The sequence below is a fragment of the Lycorma delicatula genome, chromosome 6 (genome assembly GCF_047948215.1).
Source record: "Lycorma delicatula isolate Av1 chromosome 6, ASM4794821v1, whole genome shotgun sequence".
NCBI classification, from domain to species: Eukaryota; Metazoa; Arthropoda; class Insecta; order Hemiptera; family Fulgoridae; genus Lycorma; species Lycorma delicatula.
In genome coordinates, this window is record NC_134460.1 from 158,557,276 (window position 1) to 158,575,628 (window position 18,353).

General features: G+C 29.8%; 1 long non-coding RNA gene across 2 annotated transcripts in view; it reads right to left on the reverse strand.

Moving 5' to 3' along the window:
* Nucleotides 1-435: 435 nt before the first annotated feature.
* Nucleotides 436-18,353, reverse strand: part of LOC142326421 (uncharacterized) — a 32,686-nt gene continuing 14,768 nt past the window's right edge. Inside the window, exons 3-4 of one of the 2 annotated variants that reach the window (XR_012756779.1) lie at nucleotides 2,629-2,801; nucleotides 436-1,034 (exon numbers count right to left, since the gene is read on the reverse strand). This is a non-coding gene — a long non-coding RNA (uncharacterized LOC142326421). The remainder of the gene's footprint in view (nucleotides 1,035-2,628; nucleotides 2,802-18,353) is intronic. The other variant, XR_012756780.1, reaches the window with a different exon arrangement.

The window sequence follows — 18,353 nt, forward strand, 5'->3', positions numbered from 1 at the left end:
CCCTCTGTGAAATTAAACTGTAATAGAATTCTTGGCGTATAAATTGAGGGGTAAATTTGGTACTTCCTAAATCGAATAAAATTGGTCCCAGACCTCTATCTCACTTAGGTTTTATGAAAAACCTAATTAAACTTTTTTTTTAAATTAAAAACTTCTTATATTTGAACTTCTAAAATTTTTGTTTAATTTCAATACACATTATTTACATCAATTTTCCCACAATTAAATTCTCTACATTAAATTCTCTAATTTAACTAGAATTTATTTGTTTATTGGTAAATTAACAAAGTTTTTTATTTCAAACCTAAAAATGTTTATTTTCCAATAAAACCTTATCATGTTTATCCTAGTTTTCTTTATATATATATATATAGAAAATAACAGTTATTGCATTTACTCCAAAAATAATTATTTCAAACATTATAGACAAAAAATTACATCACTGATTAAGTTCTTTGCTATGATTTTGCTAAAATTCATGATTATATTATATTATTAAAATTGATGGATAAATTATGAAGTGTATGAAACTTATATTACTATAATTAATTTTAGATAACTGATGAGATGTAAATATTACATGGAAAATATTAGGATTTTTATTTTTGTTAAAATACAATAAAAAAAAAAAATTATATAAAAAATAATTGTAAATATAAAAAAAAAAAATGTAATTTAATAGGTGTAGAAGGAAGTCATATGGTGTCCACATCAGATATTTCTTTTAGATCCTCTGTCCACTTAACACGGTTAATACCATAAAATTATTTTGATTACTGAAAATAATTTGAGTAAAAATAATTTAAAATGCTGATTATCTCAACATATTTATCAAACAAAAAATCTTCAGTTACCAGTTTGTAAATATTAGTTACCTTCCTTGTAAATTTTGTCCTCTAAAAGTGCTGTCTAGAGGGAAAAATTATTTCAGAAATACTCTGTAATTTTCTCATTATTCTGGCTTATCTCTTACAAAGTATTTTCCTGTACTGTTACTGCATTACTCGGAGCATTTTTCACTGTTGGTAAGCTTCCTGAAACAGAAATAAAACATTAGGTGCATTAGTAAAAGTTTTTTTTTGTTTTAAAACAGCAGAATTAAAAGTTAAGTACGGTTTTGCAAAATCAAAGTATATTTTTTTACAAGAGATAGGAGAATTGAGAAAAAAATTTACAGCACATCTCACCAAAAATTCACACATAAGTTAATACATGAGCATGTGAAGTACCCTTGAATTACTGACCAATGCCTCCTACAGTTTCTTTTCGCCCATTCTCAAATTACGTCATATTACAGATTCTCAAAATACTTACAAAAAATTTCATTTTTTTCTAGATCCTACAGGACAAACTTCAGACTAAGATGATTTTTTTCCACCTCTTTGATGTTTTGGTTTCCAAACCGTAGTTGTACTTTTGGACAATTACACCTTTTGAAGTATTTTAAAAAATACTACAAAAATTTGTTTTACTGTCAAAGTACTCAAACAGAGATGTTTCTGTTCAAGAAAGAAACTGCTTATGAAAAAAGAAACTGTAAATGTTTCTATAATCAAACATAAAACTACTCCAACCGAAATGTTTATTTCTTGTTTAGAAGCATGACACAAATTTTGCTTAAACATGATACACATATTCAGTTTTTTTAATTCAAGTTAGTTTAAGTTTTACAAATTTCCATTTCTGATACTTCACAGCCAGCTGAAGAATAATTTTTCCAAAAATACATACGCACATACTTTTGCAAAAAATATAATTTATCTTTTTTTAAACCCAAGGATCAAATGTGCACTATACAAAAAATATAAAGAAATGAAAGATGAAGTTAAGAAAGGTGAACTGAAACAGGAGTATTATAGTCACCAGAAGAGGAAAGCCGACTGTAATAAAGCAAAAGAAAACCATAAAGATAGAGCAAATACAGATACTGAAGTTACAGGGCACAAGTTTCTTGAATCCAGCCACAGTCATAGAGAACATAACTCCATGCATACAGCAGTTGAGTCTCAGAGAAGTCAGTCTGTATTTTAATTTACCAACTGTAGCAAACAAGTACAGCAATAATATTCTACCAGAACCACATATGTCAGAAGAAAGTTATTGGAACTTAAAAACTTAATCTTTTTTTTAAAAAAGCAAGATTTTTATCTTTTGTTTTATTAAATTCACAGTAATTCTTAGTTGTATTAGATTAATTATTGTTATACATTATTATTGGCTGTTTATTTCTGTATTAATTTCCCAGGTGTTTTAATGAACTAACATTACTGTTTAGAATTATTAGCAGCAGTTTGTTGATGTATCGATCGGTTAAATTACATTAAACAAATTTTCCAAAAATATGAACACTAGTCCTAATATGAGCAGGAGTTTGTTAGTTAATATTTTTCTATTCTGATATTGTAATTTGCATTTTAATTTCAGTGATCACGAAATAAAGTAGAGAAACCATTAATATTCAAAAAGACCTAAGCGCAAACATATAAAAAAAAATTATTTTAAAACTGTAACTGCTATAATTCAATATAGTATACAAAATTATTTATGTTTTTATTATAAAAAGTACTGTAACATTCATTTTAATAAGAATTTATTTTAAAAATTCATTTGAGTCTTAACTTCACGTACCTTGCTTAGTGAAAAAGTGCAGTTAGTAACTTACGACAGCAACGAACGATATGTTCATTAAAAAAATTATTACTTGAAACTTAATGCCGATCGATCGTAATATTTGGGCAAATATTAAAGTCGTCTTCTGAACGCTTGAAGGTGGATATTTATTTGAATTCCATGAATAGTTCCTGAAAGTACAAGTTTTACTAATTTTAAAGAATTCAAATTTTTTTATTGTTTTAGGAAGATTTATAAAGTTTTTGTTTTACTGATCGGCAACCACTTTTGGCTAGAAAAATGTATGAGAATTTAGCGGTGAGAAGGTAGTTAGTTAATATCTAAGATACTTTTCATTCTACATTAGTATAATTATACAATTTTTTTTTTAACTGAAATCATGTAACAAAGATGTACTTATCTATAGATGCATACCCAAGTCATAAGTCATCAACTTTTATATCAATGACAGTCTGGAGCAAGTGTAAGTTTTGAACCAGGAATGACACTATCAGAGTTTGACTTGATGGGAAGTCCACAACGCAATCTTACACTTCAAAGAAGAGAAGGAAGTGTCAGTAATCCTAAATAAACTGTTTGTATTATTACTATTTCTTATTATTAGAAAATATACCACCATGGTAAACAGAATAAAAGTGTGATTTGTAGGGTTGATTATCACTTATGTCTTGGTGGGCTTGATAATATGCAGAGTACATTCTGTTCAGTGAAGAAATCAGCCTTCTAAACTAATCCTGGTATTTGATACATGTTCTATAAGTGGTTTTGTTGGTTTCAGCAATGACTTGAAACTCGTGTTAAGTTACTTACTATTACTATTTTCTGGTTATGCCAGGTCGTAACAAAATAATTACAATTTAGTAATAATGTCTAACATATTGGTAAAAAAACATTAAAAATTGATATCTGAAAAATAAAACTGGATACATTGAAACTTTGATCATTTTGCTAATATTATGAATTACAATATTTTGTTGTATTTTAACTTGAAGTTGTCTCACTAGCTAGATTTCATGTCGTTAACCGATGCAGTGCAAGGATATTTTTGAAGATATTATTTGCAATGGCTTTTCTAAATCCTCCAATAAGATCAAATACCCATTTGATATCAAAATATTTTTAAGTGTGCCTAAAAAAAAACAACCCCGTTACTTTCAATCCTGCTTTTATTCTTTTATTTTATTTGTTAAAGGTTCAGCGAATAATTCTTACACAAGAACATGTATTACAGGATTTACTGTATAAGGAAGTGGCTAATAGGCGCAATAAACTGCAAATATACTGGATGGATTTCTTGTTTAGGCAAGTTGTGGTAAAGCTGGCCGACTTCTTAACAAGTAAATTGGTTGTATGAATTGGATTCCTTAAGTAAATTTCTTAATGATAGTTTGCTACTTAAGTCATCGCTTGAAAAATTGGATTCCTTAAGTAAATAGGGGTGGTAATTAAAGTCATCACTTTAGAAGATTGACTTCTTGCAGAGTAGAACTCATAAAGATGTCAAAACACTTTATTCATGCCTAGATGAGTTCTTATTTAAGTCGCTATTAAGAGTAATAAACCACAAATATATTGGACGAATTTCTTATATAGTCAAGTTATTGTAAAGCTGGCAAAACTTCCTAATAAGCAAATCGCTTGAGAAACCAAAACATATAATGCATAATGAACACAATTACGTAATGCTTCTCTTGTAGATTTGAGTATCTACAATGGATACTCGAATAAGAATAAGAATACAGTGAACTCGAATAAGAATTACATGTTAAATAAAAGAACAAAAACCGTTCTTATGTTACCACAGAAGAACAACAAAATATTTATTCAATTCTTCAAAATCGATACAGTTTCAATGTACAACATTTTGCCATATTCAGTACTATTAGATAATGTTTATTTTCATATTATTAGTTTACAGTTTATATTAGTACCTAACCTAAGAGTAGATATTTTAGAATGACTGTCTGAATGTTCACATTAATTTATATTACATTATAAGTTTAAGTTCACTCTTTTAAGATTACATTATTAACAAAACAACAATGTGTTCTTGAGAAAGAATCGGTCAAGAAAAAGAACTAATTTACATATGACAACTAGTTAAAAAAAAGAAATACTACACGTTTCCACGATGGAAATTTATTTATCAAAAAGTTTTATTAATTTCAGAAAAGCAGACTACATTTGAAATACGTTTATTTGAAAACTATGAGACTGTACAAGACTAGACTTCATTTACATTCATAGATATCATTCTCATGCATCGTCTGAAGTAATACCTTAACGGCGGTTCCAGAGGCTAAACAGAAAAAGAAAAAGGACCTTCTTGCATGAGATGTTCAAGAACTGAAACGTAACTGATTCAATGTCATGCACTTGGTTGGCTACCTATTCAAGTTTTGAATAGATTAATAATCACTGAAATTCTTCATAATTTATTTTATCTAGCAGAAGTTTCATGTATAATTCATTATTAATGAGTAGCAATAGTCAGTTGTTTTCTTTGATAGTAATGTTAGCTAAGCACTCATTCTCAGTGATTATGAGTCGCGGTGTCTCTTTTAGTAATGATTATTATTACATATAGTAATTATTACATATATGTCATTGATGTATTATTTCATTTATCAATGAATAATGATAATAAAACAATAATTAAGCGTTTGAAATATCAGAGACAGTTAATGATAAAAAAAATGCATAAAAAACCGTTCCTTAGTTTTAGAATTCTATTCTGTTTTATAAATAAAAATTTATTTTGCCTGTTTTTATACTGTAGGACTGTTTTCTCTGTTACAAGTAAATTTCAATCTCTAAAGGCACACAGGACACTTCCTAATACAGGTTTACATTCCCTGTATTCTTATAGTTGTCACTTTCTTGGGTTTCATTCTGAATACATCAAGAAGCAACAAGCGACCGAGTCTGTTTAAGCATGTAATTTAAAAGTTATCTTTTAATTATCGTAACATAATTTGCTTTTAAAATGATAGTAAAGTATAAACTGTGCCAAACTGTTAAGCATGTAAAGCGCCAAATTGTTACTGGGTTTAAAGATTCCGAGTTGCAATATAATCTCACGAATGGATGCAGAAGATGAAAACTTTAACATAAGATGTTATGAACTTATTATTTATAAATGAAATAATCTTCATGGAAGAGTATGTAAGAGGATAACAAGACTAATACCACACTTAACTGTTAATAAAACATTCAACTAATAAAATTATCAATTATAAACACATAATTTTTATAATTAAACCGCTAAATTTATCATCACAGCTCTTTGAACATTCTAAGTTACGGCAATAATACAAAATTCTGGATAAAAGTGATGTTCTTAAGGAACCCCGAACCAGTTCTTATATTGTTGTTTAAGTTTTGAAGGAAATGCAGGTTTTACTGGATCTGTTAATCCCAAAATTATCGATCGCTAATATGCCGGTGCAATTTGCACAAAAATATCATGATCTTCCAAGAAATTGTGGGTTAGATTAATGCCCAATGACTAGAGAAATCTTACATTTTCTCTGAATGGAGTTATTTGTCTCATAATACAGTTTCTCCAAGGGTAGATTGTTCTTCTCATCGTTTCTTCAAACTTTTTTTCGTTAACAGTTTTAGTTTTCCTTAATCTCGAATCGTTTATTCATTATTATTAGCTTGATGGATATAGCATCTGACCTAGTCATGTTTGGATTCATATTAAGAATGCCGGAACTTACATCAATGGTATTTTTTTATTACCCATGACAGAACAGAGGCAGCGTATGTGTTTGATGTAAGAGCTTTTGTGTGTATGTGTCCATTTTCCTCAAAAACTACTGGACCGATTTTGATGTGATTTTTGTATTACATAGATATCACTTCACAGCAAGTTCTTAGACATGTTTTATCATTATAGGCCACCAGAGAACGCTGCAGTAGTGTTTCTCTATAACAGCTGGGCCAATTTTGATGTGATTTTTGCATTACCTAACATAGGTATCACTTCAGAATAGGTTCTTGGACATTTTTTATGGTTACAAGACGCCAGGGGGCGCTGCAGTAGATATGTTTCCTCAAAATAGCTTTGTGGGGTTTTTAAAATTTTTAATTTTATCACTGTTTTATCACAATGAATTACGTTAAAGAATTACTGTAAAATAGTCCTGATATTAAAATTCATTGTAGCATGAAGCTAGGTTTATTGATTTTTTTAAATTATAATTCGGGTAATAAGAAGTCATGAGTTTTAAGAGATCACATAATCAAATTCTAATAGCTTCAACTGTGAAGTAAACAGCTGCATCTAAAGTAAACAAGCATACTCCTTCAATAAACTAGACTCAGTAAATTAATATAAAAAGCAGCTCTGTTCAGATTACTTATATAGAATTATAAAACATAGATTTGGCCACTAGTAGGATTGTATCTGATCATTAATCCATAACTAATGAAGTAACTCGACCAGTATTTTTTCTTTCTATCGTTTAAAGATAACCGATATAATTAGGGCGAGGCAAAGTTTTTTTTAAAAAAAATCACACCTATAAACTTAATTTCACTTCAAAGGAATGACTTTTTGCAGTTTCAATTTTAAAAATATTTAGAAAATTTATCATATAAATCGGCTCAACATTTTAATAATAAGATTTACATTTACTATTTTTTAAAGGGTACTTTTCTCCTAGATGGTATTAACCTCTAGTTAATTTAAATTTTAATGTAATATCTTAATATTACATTATTTTTATATGCAAGTGTTTTTGTAAAGATTAAATATAATTATATACTACACATAATTATATATATATATATATATATATATATATATATATAAAATTATAATCGATGTATATTTTTATAAAATTGATATTACGTAAGAAAAAAATATATATATAAACTTTATTTCATTAATATAAGTGCAAATAGAAAAATTATTAAAAATACACAAAATTGTCTTTTTACATATATAAATAAAATACATATGAGAGAGAGAGAGAGAGAGAACAGAGAAACCACATTATATAAATAGTTTAAAAATATATATTATTTATATTTATAAATAAAAATAGTGAATTTGTATTTACATGATACTCTAATTATTACTCCATTGTTTAAAAATTTATATGTTGTAAAAAATAATAAATAATAAGAGAAATTAAAAAATTAATCAATCTTTAATAAAATTTAACTTTTTAAGTTAATGGTGCGCTATTCATATGAAAAGATAGATTTGGTTCAAATCTTAAAAAAAAAGAAAAGAAACTCTACTACATAAGAAAATTAGAATTCTATGTTTTTTTCTGATGTTGGTTTCTTGTATGTATCTTGACATCTTCAGGATAGAAGAGGATAGCTTAAGTTTTGTCATATATATAAAGTATATAAATTAAATACTTTTAATTTACTGCAAAGTATTGTATACTTTTAGTTTTTCTGATACATTGAGAATAGATCCTGCAAACTTACTCAGGGAAGGTCTGGTTCTCACAAAACGGGCATGTGAAGCCTTACTGTAGTAATTAAAAATGAATATAAAAATCTAGCAAGAAAAACCTTTTAACCGCTCTGCTTCGATTCAAGCTTTCAACACATGATGCCTCTAATAATTTAAACAATCTTATTTAAATTTTGAATCCACGGAAAACCGGGTCGACATGTTAATAAGTGCTATCCAAGTGTGTCATTTCTGAGTTACGAGTGACTTTATTACAGAGTGAACCGAATAAAACTGGCCTCCAGAAATAAAAATTTAAAAAAGCAAATGTAATATTAAATTACTTACATTTATTGATTTTCAGTTACAACGCTTCAGAAAAAATAAATGTTTACGATGTTGTAATGTAATTTTAAAGTCTCTGTTCAAAAAGCTCACTACCAGCTACTATACAAAGTTCAGCACGGCAATTCATATTCAATTTCCAACTAGAATCCTTGCAAGTCTCTTCCCGTATGTTGTCTTCCAATGTCTATGGGTTTTTCTTATAGTCTATCCCTCTTAAATAGGTCCAGATGTAAAAATTGCACAATAATAAATCTGGAGATCAAGGCGGCCAAAGTCGTTACCGATTGTTCTATTTCGTGAAATCTTGGTGGATTCGAGTGAAAGACCGTTTACAAGTGTGTTAAATTGTTTCGTCTTGTTGGAAATAACCACAAGAAAGTTCTTCTGGAGTCAAGTTACAGGTAAATTCTTCGTAATCGTAAATGGATGTCGCTATTAACAGTCTTCTCCAAGAATATTGGTTCAACAATCCAGCTTCCAAAAATTGCACTTGAAACACCAATTTTTAAATCGTGTAATGATTTTTGAGTGATTTTCATTTGGGTTTTGTGTAACCCAGTGCCGCATATTCTGAGAATTAACGTAGCCTGATAAATGGAACCGCACTTCATCTATTGAAATGAAGAGAAAAGGATCAAGGAATTCTTTAATATTCTGTAAGAGCCACTAACAGTAATTTACTCGTTTAACCTTATATGGTGTTTTAATTCTAGAACTCTCACAAGATCGGCTTTCATTTGTAAACCGTTTAGTATAAGCCAACACATTGTTTGAGAAGCTCCTGTTTGTCAGGATAATCAAGGTGTTGACCTGTGAGACTCCTTCTAGTAGTATCTGCTATATCAACAACTTCTGGTCAAACAGTTGGTCGTGTCACTCTCTTTGCATTGGTGACAAGAGTCGGTTGCGTTGTTTGCCAGGTTTCATTAAATCTTGAATTCTTAATTTTGCAGGAACATTACTTCAAGGATTAGTCCATAAAACCTTTCACAAACCACATTTATTGAAATTGTGTGAATATATTCCTCTACAGTGAAAACATGCTGCTCAGTTGAATACACCATGACGTATGTAGTGTTTGTCAACACTACAGACTCACTGAACGGAAGGGGAAGGCTGGGGATTATGAGTAAGTCAATAACCTTCTATTAATAATCTTCTTACACAGTATGTATCATAAAATACTGTGTCAGATGGCTGAGAATGGTTTTATATGGCCTATCTGGTACACTTCAATCATCCCTCGTAAAACCTGTAAAGTATTACACCTCAAATTTAGCAGTATTTGCGGGAATATTAACTACTTGAATAGTTTTGATTAATGTTGCACATAAAAGCAGATAAATTTGGCACAAAATTAATTTTATAAACTGAGCATAGACTAACATTAAAATTTTCCACTATAACTCGAATCTTAAATTGAAAAAAATTAATACTTAAAATTTTAGTTAATAAACAATTACTTCTAAACGCTAGTAGTTCTCGAGTTATCGTATAATGAATAACTAAGATGGTCGATAATTTGAAATTTTCAAACGTAAAATTTCCATATTTATTTATTTTTCCCAGTATATTATTCTAAATAGGTACCAAATTTGATTAAACTGCTCAATTCTTTCTAGATTCAGCTTGTTTTCTTTCCTAAAATTTTGTCTTTTACCATAGTCGATGACACATTTGTTGTTAGTAGTAAAAAGTTAAACCGATACTTATTAGTTTAACTTGAGATGATAGTTTACACTTTCATTTTAAATGAAAGTGCATTTTAAATGTTTTTATATTTTTTAATTCTTTGAATTTTCAATCGAGATACATTACATCTTTTACTAACATCCTAGTCAAAATACTATTTTGGATATAATTTTCTTATTAATTAGACACTACCTTTATTTTTTTGTCATTTATTCACTTCAAATGTAAATTTAATAAGTTTTAGCTGATATGAGAGGTTCTAATTATGAGATGTTGATTCTACTGAGATTTCATGATTTTTTGAAAAGGAGTTGCAGTTTATTTACTACCTGTATTGATTTTTAAAATTATTTCTAGTGTAAGTAAAAAAGAACTATTGTAATAAAGCTTTTATTTCGATTACAACTTTCAGCTTTTGAAATGATAAATTGTAGACAAGAAATGATATAAAAAAGGAGTATAAAATGAACTGAAAAAAAACTTCAAACAAGAGGATAATTTTTCTTTAACGATGTTTAACATAGCAACAGTCATGATATTCAAAATTATTTCTATGTAGTTTTCAGCAGAAGTACGCTTTTAAATTTTAGCTCCAGAACAAAAACTTACAGAAGTTCAATTTAACGCAAGACTTTATAGAGGTAAAGATTAAAAAAAAGCAAAACAGACAAAGGTTTTAAACATTAAAAACTAGACCTTACAAAAAAAAAACTATAAGACAGTTTGTTCTCGGTTAAAATCAAGAAGAAAGAAGAAATTAGTAATAAAAATTCATCAAGAAGAAAATAAAAGAAAACAGCACATAGAACACCTGGCAGAAATTTAATAAAAACAGATATTTATAAATAAAACTCAAATTAAACTAAAGTAAAAGAAAACCAAAGATGGTAGAACCATAATATTCGGGAGGGGTTTAATAAAGCGTGTTGGGGTGATGGTCCCCATCATATCATGTTTTTACTTTTGAACATTCATTATTTAAAAATGCAAAAAGTAAAATGAGATTGAATATTTAATTTTGCCTTTTTTATTTATATTATAAATAATAAAACCTGTTTTACCGTAATAATTTTTGCTATCATTATATAAACCTGCAAAAAAATGGATCAGTGAATGAATAGGACCAATTTATATATAATAAGCAAATTACAGCTGAATGGAAATAATGTATAGGGGCAAGCAAATTAATCCAAATGTAGGAATTTTTTGTTTATTTCTACATTGTGGCTAAACTTCTTGACCACACAATTCTTTAAGTTGTCCGTGTAATGTGAGATTTTTCTTTGGTTACTAAACAATTTTTCATGTTTTAAATAGCGTTTTGTGAATTTTTATTACAAAATAATATTTTCTTATTTTTTTGTTCTGTGTGTCTTGAATATATAATAATGGAAATAGATGCAGACTTCTGGCAATTGGAAAGCTTATCGACCAGCTAAAATGCAGCTTTTAACACTAGCGATGTGCAAAAAAAAGACTCTTGAGGCCAAAGCACGTGTTGTCTGGATCAAAGAAAATAGGAAAAATGTTATGTTTTCTGATGAGTCAGATTTTTATGTTCAGGAGCAAAGGTTTCCGTACATTAGAAAAGTATCAGATGAAAATACATCACCGGCTCTCGTATCCAACAATCAGTTAAATCTCCACAGAAAAAAAATGTTCTGGGGTCGATTCACATTTGAAGCCCCTTGCTTATTACTTCCAGTAGACGGTATGTTGAAAATTTATGTATATGTCAAGATTCTGAAGTAAAGGAAAGTGATGCATCTTCAAAATAAATTCCCACAAGGCAATGAAGTGTTACAACAAGATTTGAAGCCATGTCAAGCCGACCAAAGAGTGGAAAACGTTTTGAAGAATGAAACATTGAAGTGGTTCCGAGGCCGGGCAACTCCGTAGATTTAAACCCGGCAGAAAAAGTTTTGGGCAATAGTAAAAATATACTCAAAAATGAATTATATCACAAAAATTGACCTCATTAAAGCAATAATATTAATATGATTTCTTGATGAAGAAATTAAAAAAGTGTGTAGTACACTTAAATCGATGCCAAATGTGTACATGAAGTGACAAAGAATAAAGGAGGATATAAATAGTTAGTTGGTATTACAAACTTATAGGTATGATTTTTTTTCTAAATAAAATTACTTTTTATTAAATAACATCTGCATTGAGATTAATTTACACGCTTCTGTAATTCATTACTTCCCAAACAGATAAGTACTTCAATCTATAACCTTACATTACATATGGCATTTTTTCTTATGATATATGGCACATGAGAAGTAGCTAAGGTAGAAGCACAAGTAGTCAGGATTTTTTTTTGTTGACAGTAATGATATTTATAGTATGACCATACTGTAGTAAACAGAGTAACGGTATCAGATGTAGCATTAAATATAATCCGCAACTAAGCGGGTTTGACAAGTTAATGTGTAATACTATTTACCTTATCTGAAACATACTAAGATCTTATCTGAAGGTTTTGAAAATTAGACCAGATACTGGTGATAATTTCCAATATCATTAATCGGTTCACTTGCATTAATAGAGATGGCAAATAGATAGGTGAAGAAGAAGCAAAAAACTAGGATTACGAAAAAATGTTGTGGATCATGTCATCGTTGGGTAATGTTGTCAGCACTGTAGTGAATAGAGCTGCAGATTATATACCGGTAGAAGCTTACTTACCTGGCTATCAGTACTGCGGTCTTGGCACTAAACTAAGAGATTTTTAAAATAGTAGCCCCTGGCATAAATAAGTTGGATCAGGCATGCAAAGAGCACAACATTACTTATGCTAAATAACAAAGATAACACATCCAGAGCTAAAGCTGATAAAGAGCTGGCTGAAAGGACTTGGCGATGTGGGTGATGGTGGCCAATTTCAGCTTCAGTCAGTGCTTAATTAGCGTTGAAGAAGCAAAACCCACAGGTCGGTCTAGTGGTGAACTCGTCATCGCAAATCATGTGATTTTGAAGTCGAGAGTTCTAGGATTTGATCCTAGTAAACGCAGTTACTTTGATATGGATTTGAATATTAGATAGTGAATACCGGTGTTCTTTGGTGGCTGGGTTTCAATTAAACACACACCTCTGGAATGGCCAACCTGAGACTGTATAAGACACATGTACATTGGACCTCATTTACATACATATCATCCTCTGAAGTAATACTTTACGGTAGTTCCAGAGGCTAAACAGAAAAAGAGGTGTTGAAGAAGCAAATAAATTCTGATTTCTAACGACACAATATCAGGCGATTGGATAATTCAGCAAGCGAGTTCAACTGAATATTTTAAGTGGTTTTCAAGTGGTATGCAAGGTTTCGTGACAGTAGAGAATGTATTGAAGATGATCAACATCCAGGAGCATCATCGAAAGTTCAAGTAGAAGAAAATGTTAGAAACGTGGCTGAAATTCTTCAAAATGATAGGAATCTACCAGGTTAATTGAGGAGATCATTGCAATTCCTACAACAACTGAAAATTTGGACAAAAAGATCTGTTGTCGCTTTGTGCCCCACTCGCTGACTGATGATCAAAAGATAGCAGAGTGGAACACTACAAACATGAAAAAATCGGCTGCTAGGGACCCAGACTTCATGTCTTGCATCGTAACAGCTGATGAAACATAGTGTTTTCAGTATTTCAAGTGTTTTCATTGTTAAGACACGATTTCAGATATCCAGCGGGCTACGACCATGGTACTGCAGGCAATTTCAAAGATCGAGTATTAGAATTGTTTTGAACAATTTTTCCAACGCTTCTAGTTGTGTATTGACTCACCAAGAGCCTATCTTGAATAAAACGTCATATAAGCTAAAAAAAAACATCTATTTTATTTCATAAATTACCTTTCCTGTGAGACGGACTATGTATATATAGATTTAACAATATACTTATGTAGAGTTAAATCAAAATTTAATTCTGATTTGAAGTACTTTTAAAGTAATCTGAAAGCTGTCAGTGACATATTCTACAAAAGTCTCATCAGGTTTAATGCTTCGCAATATATTTTCCAGGAAATTTGCGCAATTTTTTTTCTGTGATTGAAATTTTAACAATTCCGTAGATAAGCGTTAAAAATATATCACGGTTATTTTTGATTCTTCATAGCGGACTGGATTGAAACCAGAATAAAATTTTAATCTTTGATTTGCTTTTTTTTCCTCATATTTGCTTAACTGTTTAAAAATTATACATACATAGTAAATTGTATAATAACTGTACATAAACATAAACATTCAAGGAGGATGATTTTTCTTAGCTTATAGAATAATTCGTAGTTACTCTATAAGCTAAGAAAAATATTGTAGCATAATTACTATTTCGACATAAAAAATTACTTTATTATCCATTCTTGCCAGAGCATAGCAAGGTCCTTTTTTACCTTGAAAATTTAACATTTCGTCTGCTTCTGAATTGGTAAATCAACTATACCTAACCCATTTTCTGGATCATTATGAAATTTTACGTTAACTATTCTGTTGTTAAGCGGACTGAAGTAGTAGTAAACATTTTTTCATAAAATTTTTTATCTCAAATAGCGACTACCATTTTCTTTAGACAACCGTGTATGAGTAATCAAGTAGAGGGGAAATTTCCCCCACCAAGCTGACAACACGTGTCCTCCACTCTTTATTGTGTCTTAGCGAATGCAAGATGGATAAATATTTCTTTACTTTTTATTACTTAATTTTTTCACAAAAAAAAAAATTATATATATATAATTTGATTACATAAAAAATTAATTTAAACGTCAGGAATACATTTTTGAAAATATGTTTCAAGTGTAGCTTTATATGAAAGTGAAACTTAAGACGATCGGAATACCTGAGAAGAAAAGATTAGAAGCTTTTGAAATGCAGTGCTATAGGAGAATGTTAAAAATCAGACGGGTGGATAAAGCGACAAATGAAGAGGTGTTGCGGCAAATAGATGAAGAAAGAAGCAATTGGAAAAATATAGTTATTAAGAAGAGACATACTTATAGGCCACATATTAAAGCATCCGAATTAGTCGCTTCAATATTGGTGGGACAACTAGAAGGGAAAAATTGTACAGGCAGGCAACATTTGGAATATGTAAAACAAATTGTTACCGATGTAGGATGTAAGGGGTATACCAAAATGAAACGACTGACATTAGATAGAGAATCTTGGAGAGCTGCATCAAACCAGTCAAGTGACTGAAGACAAAAAAACTTCATTATTAAATATTTAATATTACATTGGCTTTTTAACTTTCTTGTAGACTGTTGTAATTTTGCGCCGATCACTTTAAAAAAGTAGATTTCACTAACGGCCAAAATCGGACCATTAGGATAAAAATCGCTCTAACTTTAAAATATCGAATTCGTTGAAGGTTCCTACTATTCTATGGGTAAGGACCTAAAACTTATGTAAGTAAAGTCTTTGGATATCACCAACCATTGGCTCAAGGGGTGGAAAGAATGGGTTTCGAATATCCCCCCTTAATAGGCACAGTATCGAATCTGTTTAAAGTGGTTGTTCTTTAAACATTACCTAAAACCTTTGTCTGAAACAATTTTTGATATGACCAACTCTTACGGTATGGGATGACCAAAACGTTGTAGGAATTGCAAGATGGGGCTTGTCTTATGCGCAACATGTGAAACTTTTTCACTACAACCATTGTCGTGTTGACTAAATTTGAAATTTTTCTTAATTTTAAGGTGGAAATCTTTCCCTACTTAGCACTGATGAAATCTACCTCTGCCTTCCCGCGTGCCGAAAGGATTTTTTACATTAATATTAATCTCCACTTCACTGGTTTAATTTCATCACACAGCCCAGTTTTTTTTTTAAATTAAGTACAAAATAACCGTTCTACTTTTTATAGAATCATTAATAATTCTATTATAACATCAATATCAATAATAAACATATCAGAAACACAGAAGATTATATATAATTTTTTTTTTTAGTTTTGAAAACATATAAGTTTTATGTTTTGATATAAGTTAAACAAATCGTCAAAAAATAACACTTGTACAAGTTAGCACTTCAATATTATTGTATATTTATGGTAAAATATCATCAAATTTGCAGCAAACGGTGTTAGAAAATAGTTAAACGTCACTTTCCAAATAACGTCACTTTACAAATGCATTTAAATAAATGCATTTGTAAAATTAAAAACATTTTGAATATTATGTGTTTTAGTTTGTTCATCATTTGATATATCTGTACCTCTGAACAAGGATATCTAGGTCTATTTTTCATGATTAATATTGTTCATTGGCCCTATTTGGAAGCAAAGTACTTTTTGTATGTTAAAAAGTACTTAACTGAAAGTAGAAAGCATAAAAATATCTTATGTCCATTCAGTAAGATAAACCGATTTATCCTATGATATGTTACGTTTGTTTGGTTCAAAGCAAAATATAATATTCCTTTCCTAAGTCCAGCACTCACTAGGGATATAACTATTCTATCACTTTTGTCCTAAAGAGAGGTTGTGTTAGGTCCACCACTATTGCAGTTATGTTTTGAATTAATGCAGTATCTAACCTAGCTGTTTATGTATATAATTAGTCATGAATAGAGGTCAAATTATGATGAATTTAGTTCTTATCTGAACTGCTTTGGACAAAAGGTAAGGTTATTACTATCGTCTTTAATTATTAAAATGTTAATAAAGTAAACATTCTAACCTAACACGTCTTCAGGCTGATGAGAAGCTTTTTAAGCTATTAAAAGATTAGATCGACCTAAGTTTTAATTATTTAGCGATAATAATAACATGAACTTTTGTAGACACAGAATATTTATATCATATCGATTTAATTTTGTTTTAACCGTAACCTTACATTTTCTTATTTGTATGTCTTACTACCAGGGGTCTTAATTATATATAATTGAAATAATTTTTACAAAACTAATAATAAGAATAAATAAAATTAGTTAGAATTCGTAATCATATTAAGTTAACGCAAGGCATTGTTCTAGGTTATGTTAGAAAGTTAAGTTAGCTTTTCAAAATAAGCCTGTAATCAACAAGACTGTTGATAAATAGGTGATAAAAATACCATTAAAAAACAATAACACCTCATACATAGCTGTAAACTCTAAATGAGAGATAGTGTTCTCTTCTAATGAATTTAAAATAGAACTACATCAATTAAAGAACTACTTGATGCAAGAAAAAACAGCCCGAATCATGCAGTCAGTTAATTGGGCTTCAAGATCAAATAATGTATTCAGCAGTTGATTAGTTTTAGTTTACGTTTTATTGCAAAGACTAGGGAAAATGGGGAAAAAAATTGGAAAAATAGCTGCATTTCCCTTTAGTACATTCTTCTACTGATGAAGGTGATGAAGAGAAAAAGGTGTACGCATTTTTGAAGACAGATAATAGCGACTGCTTTAATGATTCTGGAAACAAAAATAGGCTATTAACAATAATTACGATTCAGTTTGGTAGTAATCCGAATACCACTGAAGTCTGATGTATTTCACATATGACAAAATGGGTCGCAGGTTATTGGCTATGAATTAAAAGGTATTCAAGAAATACAATCATTCACTTCAGAGGATGATTCGATTGGTGATCTCAATTATTTGCCTTCCAGTAGCTTTAATCTACTGCCAGGCTCTGATATCTCTTTTATTGAAAATTAAAAGTGTTTACCATGTGAAAGCCATGAAGAGCTTGTGGTGTTTCATGTAACACTAGTTAATGAAAAGATTGAAAACATTAAGAAATTTGTATATATTCACATTCCAATTCTGATATGAGTCATCATGTAGATCATGAACCTAAAGAAAAATGTAGTACAATATGAAAGAGAAAAAGAAATGCTACTTTTTGGATTAAAATGTCAGAAAAGGTAATGTTTGTAAGGTAATGTTCTTCAACGGGAAAGCTAGTAGCAAGTCATGTTACGGGCCCTGGCTGTAAACAGGATTGCAGAATTAAACGTTCTCGTTGATAGGTGAGGCTGACAGGAAAAATATTTGATAAATTTTGATCTAAAGACAAGTCTTGGGATATGAAAAGACAGTACATTGTATCAAAAATTTATTCATCAGGACCAGTATCTAGAACAGGAATGCGAAGTTGTAGTTGAGAGGATCAAAGGAAAATGACAAATGTGTACAGGGCGCGTTTCATAATGTTCTTCAGAGTTTCAAAAATTCATTAACAAAAAACTATTTCACTCATAAGAATAAAACAAGTACTGTACGAAAGAGTAGTTCAAATAGTTTTTTCCACATACACTAGGAAGTTAGTAA